The 8396-nt window shown below is 41.6% G+C and overlaps 1 long non-coding RNA gene across 1 annotated transcript; it reads left to right on the top strand.

Annotated features, from left to right (window-relative positions):
- The first annotated feature begins 383 nt into the window (after nucleotides 1-383).
- On the top strand, nucleotides 384-6382 carry LOC126419873 (uncharacterized). Its single transcript, XR_007576017.1, has 2 exons — nucleotides 384-575; nucleotides 6125-6382. It is a non-coding gene; the product is annotated as an uncharacterized LOC126419873 (long non-coding RNA).
- The last annotated feature ends 2014 nt before the right edge of the window (nucleotides 6383-8396 follow it).

Raw genomic sequence — 8396 nt, 5'->3', positions numbered from 1 at the left:
GCGAAATGAACAAACCGAATGCTATTCTCTGGCTCTCGGCTACTGTGTACACAAAAGAATCTGGTTCAGTGATACCCGTTCGATTGCGTTCGTTCCATTGTATGCCAGGTCTGACTAGCCAGTTGCTACAAGCACAACATTTTATTATACGAGTGTCAGTAGCAATCTCAGTAGCTTGTAGACATGTCATCTGCTGCTGACGCTACAGACTGAACTGAAAACATTCCCCTCTTACCACGCTAACCATTACATGACATGTTTGCCGCTAGTACTTCGCTCCTCGTCTGGCGCATGCGCGCAGCGCACTTTCCTGCCAGCCTCTGACGGCGGACGCGTCGTGCAGCGACTATAGTCTCTCAGAGAGCTTTCTTTGAACACAGGACGCCGGGTCACGATGCCGACGGGCCGGAGCCGCCGCTTGCCTGCGCTTCACCAGCCGCCAAGCCGAGAAGCTCCAGCTGGGCCTCCGTGCTCGGAGGCGTTTTCGCCATCGGGATGTATGCAACCGCCTAGCTTCTGGGCACCCTCAATGCATTTCTTCTCTCCGCCGATGTTTCTCCTTATGCTTCTTCTCGGTAAGTTCCTAGTCAATTAAATTGATCTTTCTAAAAGTATTTTTTTCGTCGACTCTTGCAATTTACTTACACTACATATAGATTGGCTCCCAAATTCTGTTTTCCAGAAACCGGTTTCGCAATTGTACATGTACATCCACATCTACGAGCGGTACGTGCTCGAATGTTAGCGGTATTCGAACCACTTTGAGAATGGCCAAGGGTTATTTTGTCATTTGTTTGTTGCTGTATAACGGGATGTCCTGTAAACTGTACACCGGCCGCTGTGGCCTAGCGGTTCTAGGCGCTTCAGTCCGGACCATGCGGCTGCTGCGGTCGCAGGTTCGAATCCTGCCTTGGACATGGATGTGTGTGATGTCCTTAGGTTAGTTCTATGTCTAGGGGTTGATGACCTCAGATGTTAAGTTCCATAGTGCTTAGAGCCATTTTTTTGTAAACTGTACGCACAGAAATTTGCGCCCAGAGGTGGTCGAGAAGAGGCTTAGTAATATCTCAGCCTGATCCGCAACTTGTCCGGCAGGTAGATGAGCCAAGGATTGTTACGTAGTGTGCTGATGAAAGAGAGCTGGATGTGCTCGAACAAGAACTATAATGGCAAAAATTTTAAAATTGGAAACGATAATAATTAATTTTATTTTCTGTCAGACGCCGTGACAGAATTTTTGATTATGACTGGATCTTCAGAAAGTGCAATGGAAAACATAAGAAACAAATTCCAGCAACGTATTTTAAAAATCGCGCGCGTCCTGTACTGCAAGTCATGAAAACAATATTCTTTATAACTATAACTTTATAATTATCAGTTATAAGAGACGAGGTACATGAAAGAGAAGCACTGGTTGGGAAGGGAGAGACAGGGTTGTAGCCTCTCCCCGACGTTATTCAATCTGTATATTGAGGAAGCCGTAAAGGAAACAAAAGAAAAATTCGGAGTAGGTATTAAAATCCATGGAGAAGAAATAAAAACTTTGAGGTTTGCCGATGACATTGTAATTCTGACAGACACGGGAAAGGACTTGGAAGAGCAGTTGAACGGAATGGATAGTGTCTTGAAGGGAGGATATAAGATGAACATCAACAAAACCAAAACGAGGAAATGGAATGTAGTCGAATTAAGTCGGGTGATGCTGAGGGAATTAGATTAAGAAATGAGACACTTAAAGTAGTAAAGGAGTTTTGCTATTTGGGGAGCAAAATAACTGATGATGGTCGAAGAAGAGAGGATATAAAATGTAGACTGACAATGCCAAGGAAAGCGTTTCTGAAGAAGAGAAATTTGTTAACATCGAGTATAGACTTAAGTGTCAGGAAGTCGTTTCTAAAAGTATTTGTATGGAGTGTAGCCACGTATGGAAGTGAAACATGGACAATAAACCGTTTGGACAAGAAGAGAATCTTTCGAATTGTGGTGCTACAGAAGAATGCTGAAGATTAGATGGGTAGATCACATAACTAAGGAGGAAGAATTGACTAGGATTGAGGAGAAGAGGAGTTTATGGCACAACTTGACTAGAAGAAGGGATCGGTTGGTAGGACATGTTCTGAAGCGTCAAGGGATCACAAATTTAGTATTAGAGGGCAGCGTGGAGGGTAAAAATCGTAGAGGGAGACCAAGAGATGAACACACTAAGCAGATTCAGAAAGATGTAGGTTGCAGTAGGTACTGGGAGATGAAGAAGCTTGCACAGGAAAGAGTAGCATGGGGAGCTGCATCAAACCAGTCTCAGGACTGAAGACCACAACAAAAACAACAATTATCATTTTAATCGCCATTATTTTCAAGTGGTATATGAGAATTATAAAATTGTATATTAATAAGACGCTCTTTAAAAGGAGAGGATATGCATCGTACAATAACTTATGTAATAACAAACACACAAGTTTTTAAGGTGCAACGCATAACTTATTCTTTCAACTTTGAACAGAGCGTACATCATGAAAGGCGGGAAAGAAGGATTTAAACGTTAAAACAACTAGAACAAATAAAACGCGCGTATTTAAGGGGGGTCTGATGTACAACGTCATGTCGACCTTCTTTCGGGAGCAGGATGTTTCCGTTGCTATCATTTGCATGGCTACTTCGACGCGGTTCGGAGAGGAAGAAACAGCACCTTATTGTGTTTCCAGTGGACGAGGTCTCTCGGCATACTACTAGGTCTTGACTTAGGGTGCAGGTATAAGGGCGTTGCAGTAGCGTATATGCAACGTAGCACGACTCGGCTAGCAATTTACTTACACTACGTTTAGATTGGCTTCAAAATCCTGTTTTTCAGAACAGAACAGAACAGAAAATTTCGACGATCTGCCACGAATAGAAATTATACAAGTAGCCATCCCCAAAATTGGTACTTTTCGTACCCAAAATTCAGGGTTTTCGGGATTTCCTCAGGAACCACCCATGAACAAATGGTACTTTTGTAAGCTGTGAAAGGTCCACCGGAGACCACACCCACCGGCCGTTGTTGGCTAGCAGTTCTAGGCGCTTCAGTCTGTAACCGCGCGACCGCTACGCAAGTTCGAGTCTTGCCTCGGGAATTGATGTGTGTGATGTCATTGGGTTAGTTAGGTTTAAGCAGTTCTAAGTCCTAGGGGACTGATGGCCGCAGATTTAAGTCTCATAGTGTTCAGAGCCATTTAGACCACACCCAATACAAAAGAACCAACCGATTTGCTCAATTTGCCTGGGCTGGAGGAAGTTTGTAATGTTTAAATTTTGATCCTGTACTGTGGGTACACACTGTGTGCTTGTTCTTCCGACAGATACACAAATAGTCGCTAGGCCCAGGGTTATACAAAACACTTGATATTATCAACAAAACCCCGATGTATGACCCCCTTAAAAAACCCATTTTGACGTGTGGCTTTCTGGAACATACTGGTACCGTGCACTGCCGTCATCGCACCGATTTATTCCCCAGTTTATGCTCAATACGTTACATTAGTTAACGTTTACTTTCAGCTGTCAGTTTTTCACACATCGTCGATTTCCCACAGACCTTCCTGCACTTCGCTACTGTCTGCTGGTCTTGCAGAAGTAATACCGTGGCTTACTTTTCGAGATTTTTGCTCACTATATTTCCCCTTTCTAAATTAAATATATATTTACATATTATATACATTTAAAAAATGTTTATCCTACGTCCGTCTCAATGTTTATATATTACGTAAAAATTTGAAAATAAATTAGTGAAGAACTTTTCAAGATTTTTGTTAATAACGTTAAACAACGATTTGCCTTTATATATTAAAAAAAAGGTGCCTAATAATTTGAGAGGTGGCAGCACTCATCGAAAGAAGAAAAATAAATCCAGTAAACATGGGTCTGGAAACGCTACTTTCTGAGATCAATACGTGTTTATAGGAAGGGCTGTAAGACAGTTGATTGCGGATATTAGCACAGGCATACCATTGGCGCTCCGTCAAATGTGTCGGCAAGGTATTATGATCTCTTGCAGTACTCCACCTATAATTACGTGGTCTGCAGTCAGTCGTGTTGTGGGGCACATTAGTTTTCGTCATGTTTGTGTGACCTATTATACAGTACTGTCGACCCTCGTGTTTTACTTTCTTACGAACGCTGATTCATTTAGGTGGTTACTGTTATTGCGTTGTTTGTACGTACAAATGGTGTAGCACATCTACATTTTCTCTCTTCCACCATTTCCTAGCAATGGAAGCCTACTACTAGACAAGGGGAATGGTGAATATGCCATTCTACTATGGTTTAGCAAACGGACGTAGCCTGTGCCTTCTACGCTGAAAAATTTCCACAGCGCAAAGTGCCCTCTGATAAGCTGTTCGGTAGTTCAGCATCTAAGGGACGCAGCTACCTTTGCACCTCGGAAGACCTACAATGGAAGGCCTCAACAGTCCTCACTCCTGACATGGAGGAGCGTGTGCTACGTTCATTGTGGAACCAGTGTGTGACGATCAGCAGCAGCAGCAGAATGCGTGTCTCACTCTCTTATCTGGTGGGTACTTCATGGACAACTGCTGTACCCATATCATCCACAGCGTATTCAGTCCCTAAGGCCACAGGATCATCATGGCAGACGGCGGATCTGTCAATGGCTGTTGCGAAAGCGTACCACAGATCCACTGCTCACATCTAAAATCTTATTTACCGATGACGCAACGGTCACAAGAGGTGGTTTTGTGAATTTCCATAACTAACATGTATGGGCGGACGTAAATCTCCAAGCAGTTCAGGAAAGAGGGCATCAACAGCGATTCTCAGTCAACGTATGGGCAGGCGTACTTGGCGATAGGTTAATAGTATCATGTATGCTACGACAAAGGTTAACTGGGGCTCATTTTCTGAACTTTCTAATTAATGTATTGCCTACCTTGCTGGAGGCTGTGCCATTGCAGCAACGACAACAAATGTGGTTCATGCGTGATGGTGCACCAGAATACTTTCGTCACACGCTGGCCTGCTGGTTCTCCTAGGTATTCTGTTATGGGAACACTTGAACGAATTCGCCTACACTACGCCAGTCAACGATGTGTGCGCACTACAGTTGTAGGCAGGCTGTTTAGGTTTTTATGTTGCTAACGTCATGTAGCGCTCTGTATGAAAATCACTGGCTGTGCTGTGTGCAGTCTGTGGCTGGTTGGCATTGTTGTAATATTCGCTATTGTAGTGTTGGGCAGTTGGATGTGAACAGCGTGCAGTGTTGCGCAGTTGGAGGTGAGCCACCAGCAGTGGTGGATGAGGGGAGAGAGATGGCAGAATTTTGAGAGCGGACGATCTGGACGTGTGTCCATCAGAAAGAGTAAATTTGTAATACTGGATATCATGAACTGATATATATATATATATATATGATCACTTTTGAACATTATTAAGGTAAATACATTGTTTGTTCTCTATCAAAATCTTTCATCTGCTAACTATGCCTATCAGTAGTAAGTGCCTTCAGTAGTTAGAATCTTTTATTCAGCTGGCAGTATTGGCGCTCGCTGTATTGCAGTAGTTCGAGTACCGAAGATTTTTGTGAGGTAAGTGACTCACGAAAGGCATAGGTTATTGTTAGTCAGGGCCATTCTTTTGTAGGAATTATTGAAAGTCAGATTACGTTGCGATAAAAAATATTGTGTGTAGTTTAGTGTTGATCAGAATAAGTAAAGAGCGAAATATCTGAGCACGTTCAGTTCTGCTCAGCTGTTTGAAAATCAAATAACGTAAGGGATTTATCAGCACAGTCATTCATAAATTTTTCTAAGGGGATGTTTCACAGTGTCACGTCATCAAAGCGAGTCAGCAGGTACAACAACAACTGGGTAGGTCATGAAGGGACGCCACGTCGAACACCTCCTGTAAACACGTGTTTATTGCAGAAACAAGCCATGTTTATTGGACTTATTTTTCCTGTTTCGATGAGTACTATCACCTCTCAAAGTATTCGAGACTTTTTTCGAATACCGAGTAGATACATATTGACTCCTTCTGAGAACTGCTGACTATATTTGTAGTGGAGCTCGCTTGCCGAAAAAAGCTTGACAGATTATCATTTCTGCAGCGCTTAAAACGATTTCTTTTTTTCCAGGGGCACGTGGCCGAATGCAGGCTGCGTCTAGGATGATGCCTTGGACGCTGCGTTCACACATGAGGCCCGCCCCGCCAGTACACATCGGCCGACGCCCTGGATCGCTTCTGTTTCATCTGTTGCGGCACTTCATGATGTCGTACCCGAAATGTGCAGCTTAGAAGCCACTAGCAGTTGTTTGCATAGACGCTTCGCTATCCACAATGGACTTGATCACTGTAGTTTTAATAGATTTTAATAAATCGCTTACAGAGTAAACATTTTCATAATAATATTCATCCACTTCCAAGTTCATCTATAAAAGAAGTTTACGTATATACTGACTTATTTAATTTTTACAGTCTCCATCGGACTTTCGTAAGAATATTTTCTGTGCAGCCCCGCAGATAGGAAGAGGAGAAAAAGGCGAGAATTACCTCAGTAGAAAAACTCTTCATCCGAGTTACTGACAAGTATGATATTCAATAAGATGGAAAAGAAAACTGAGGGTTTCTAAGATGACTAGCAGTTTCACGTTAAGAGAGATAAAGGCACCACAGAGGCAGCTCCGACGTTTTGCATGATAACAGAGACAACACTTGAGAAGTATCAAAATATTTTTTATGATTTTTTTGACCCAAAAAAAGGCATTCGACAACGTGAAATGTTGCAAAATGCTTTAATTCCTCAGAGAAGTAGGAAGAAGGTATGGAAAAGGACGAGAAACATACAGTATGTAGACGACCAATAACGATTGAAGATGCTCTCATTAGGAAGCACTATGGCAATGGTGTACAAATTACTAAAATGAACTGCTGGGACAGTGCAATGTAAGAAGGTGGATCATGAACTCTGGGAAAAAAGATGAGCGAAGCGTTTGAGATTTGTTGATACAGAAGTATATTAAAAATTAATTGGAGTGATAAGATATAAAATGAAGAGGTTCTCCGCAGACAAAATGAATAGCAACATCATTAACAATTTCAAAATGTTCCAGGGGTGCAGCAAGGGTAACTAAAACAGTTTTAGCAATTTCTGCCAAACGTTTGCAAAGGCTTATCAAAAGTAAAAAAAATTTAAGGGAAATAGAAAACCAAAGTAGGTATTAAAATTATACATAAACCAATTTAAAAGGGAAATTCTCTATCTTCCGGCCATTACTTACAATGAATTTTGAAGAAACGTTTCCAAAAATACATCAGTTTCGATGTCACACAAAAATAAATGGAAAACGCAAGTACTGAGAAGTTCATCTAGACAATTACGTAGCTCATTTTCACGCAAAGGAATCATTGCATGCAAGATACATTACATTTGTGCCTAGAGTACGAAAGCATTCGGAGAGAGTACAGATTACTACAAAAAGTCATCTAATGACAAAAATAATGTATGATATTAAATAGGAAACATTATTATTTTGTTTGCCAAGAACCGGATTACGGCAGGTTACTATTTTCAGGTGAAAACAGAATCCAGTTGTTGCGTCAAGATGGCCTGAGAATCTGAAAACCTATTCGTAACTAATAAGTAATATTTTGTAGAACAGTAGGAAAATATCTTCCATTTAATACTGATATACTGTGTTAACACCGACGGAAAATTAAGCTGGTGTTATAGATAATATATGACGCAGAGAACAATACCAAAGCAGGAAGCAGCTAAAAGGAAACGGGAAGACATGACAAAAACAGATAAAGGACTATAGTAAAGTAATAAATGATCCTCTTCGTGAATGGCCGGCCGAAGTGGCCGTGCGGTTAAAGGCGCTGCAGTCTGGAACCGCAAGACCGCTACGGTCGCAGGTTCGAATCCTGCCTCGGGCATGGATGTTTGTGATGTCCTTAGGTTAGTTAGGTTTAACTAGTTCTAAGTTCTAGGGGACTGATGACCTCAGCAGTTGAGTCCCATAGTGCTCAGAGCCATTTGAACCATTTCTCCGTGAATGAGTATTTTTCAAGTATTGCAAGGGAATTACAATAAAAATTACAAATACGACACGTGTAAAATATTTGTGCGCTAAGTATGGTTCTGTTATGACCAACGACATTTAATGAAGTCAGTAAGTATACAAAAACAAAAAAAACGTAAATAGTTAACAGCCCTAGAAGAAGTGACACTGTGTGTGCTGAAACAATGGACAATGTGTCGTTCAATCCGGGAACTTTCCAGAGTATTTTAAACAGGTAAGAGTTGTGCCTCTCGTAAAGGGGGCAATGCTGAAGACACAGTTTCCTTATTGTCATCGTTCTCAAAAATAATAAAATCACTTTTGAAAGTGAATTACTTGAATAAG

The sequence above is a fragment of the Schistocerca serialis genome, chromosome 9 (genome assembly GCF_023864345.2).
Source record: "Schistocerca serialis cubense isolate TAMUIC-IGC-003099 chromosome 9, iqSchSeri2.2, whole genome shotgun sequence".
Lineage (NCBI taxonomy): Eukaryota > Metazoa > Arthropoda > Insecta > Orthoptera > Acrididae > Schistocerca > Schistocerca serialis.
This window is presented reverse-complemented; position numbering and strand designations above follow the sequence as displayed.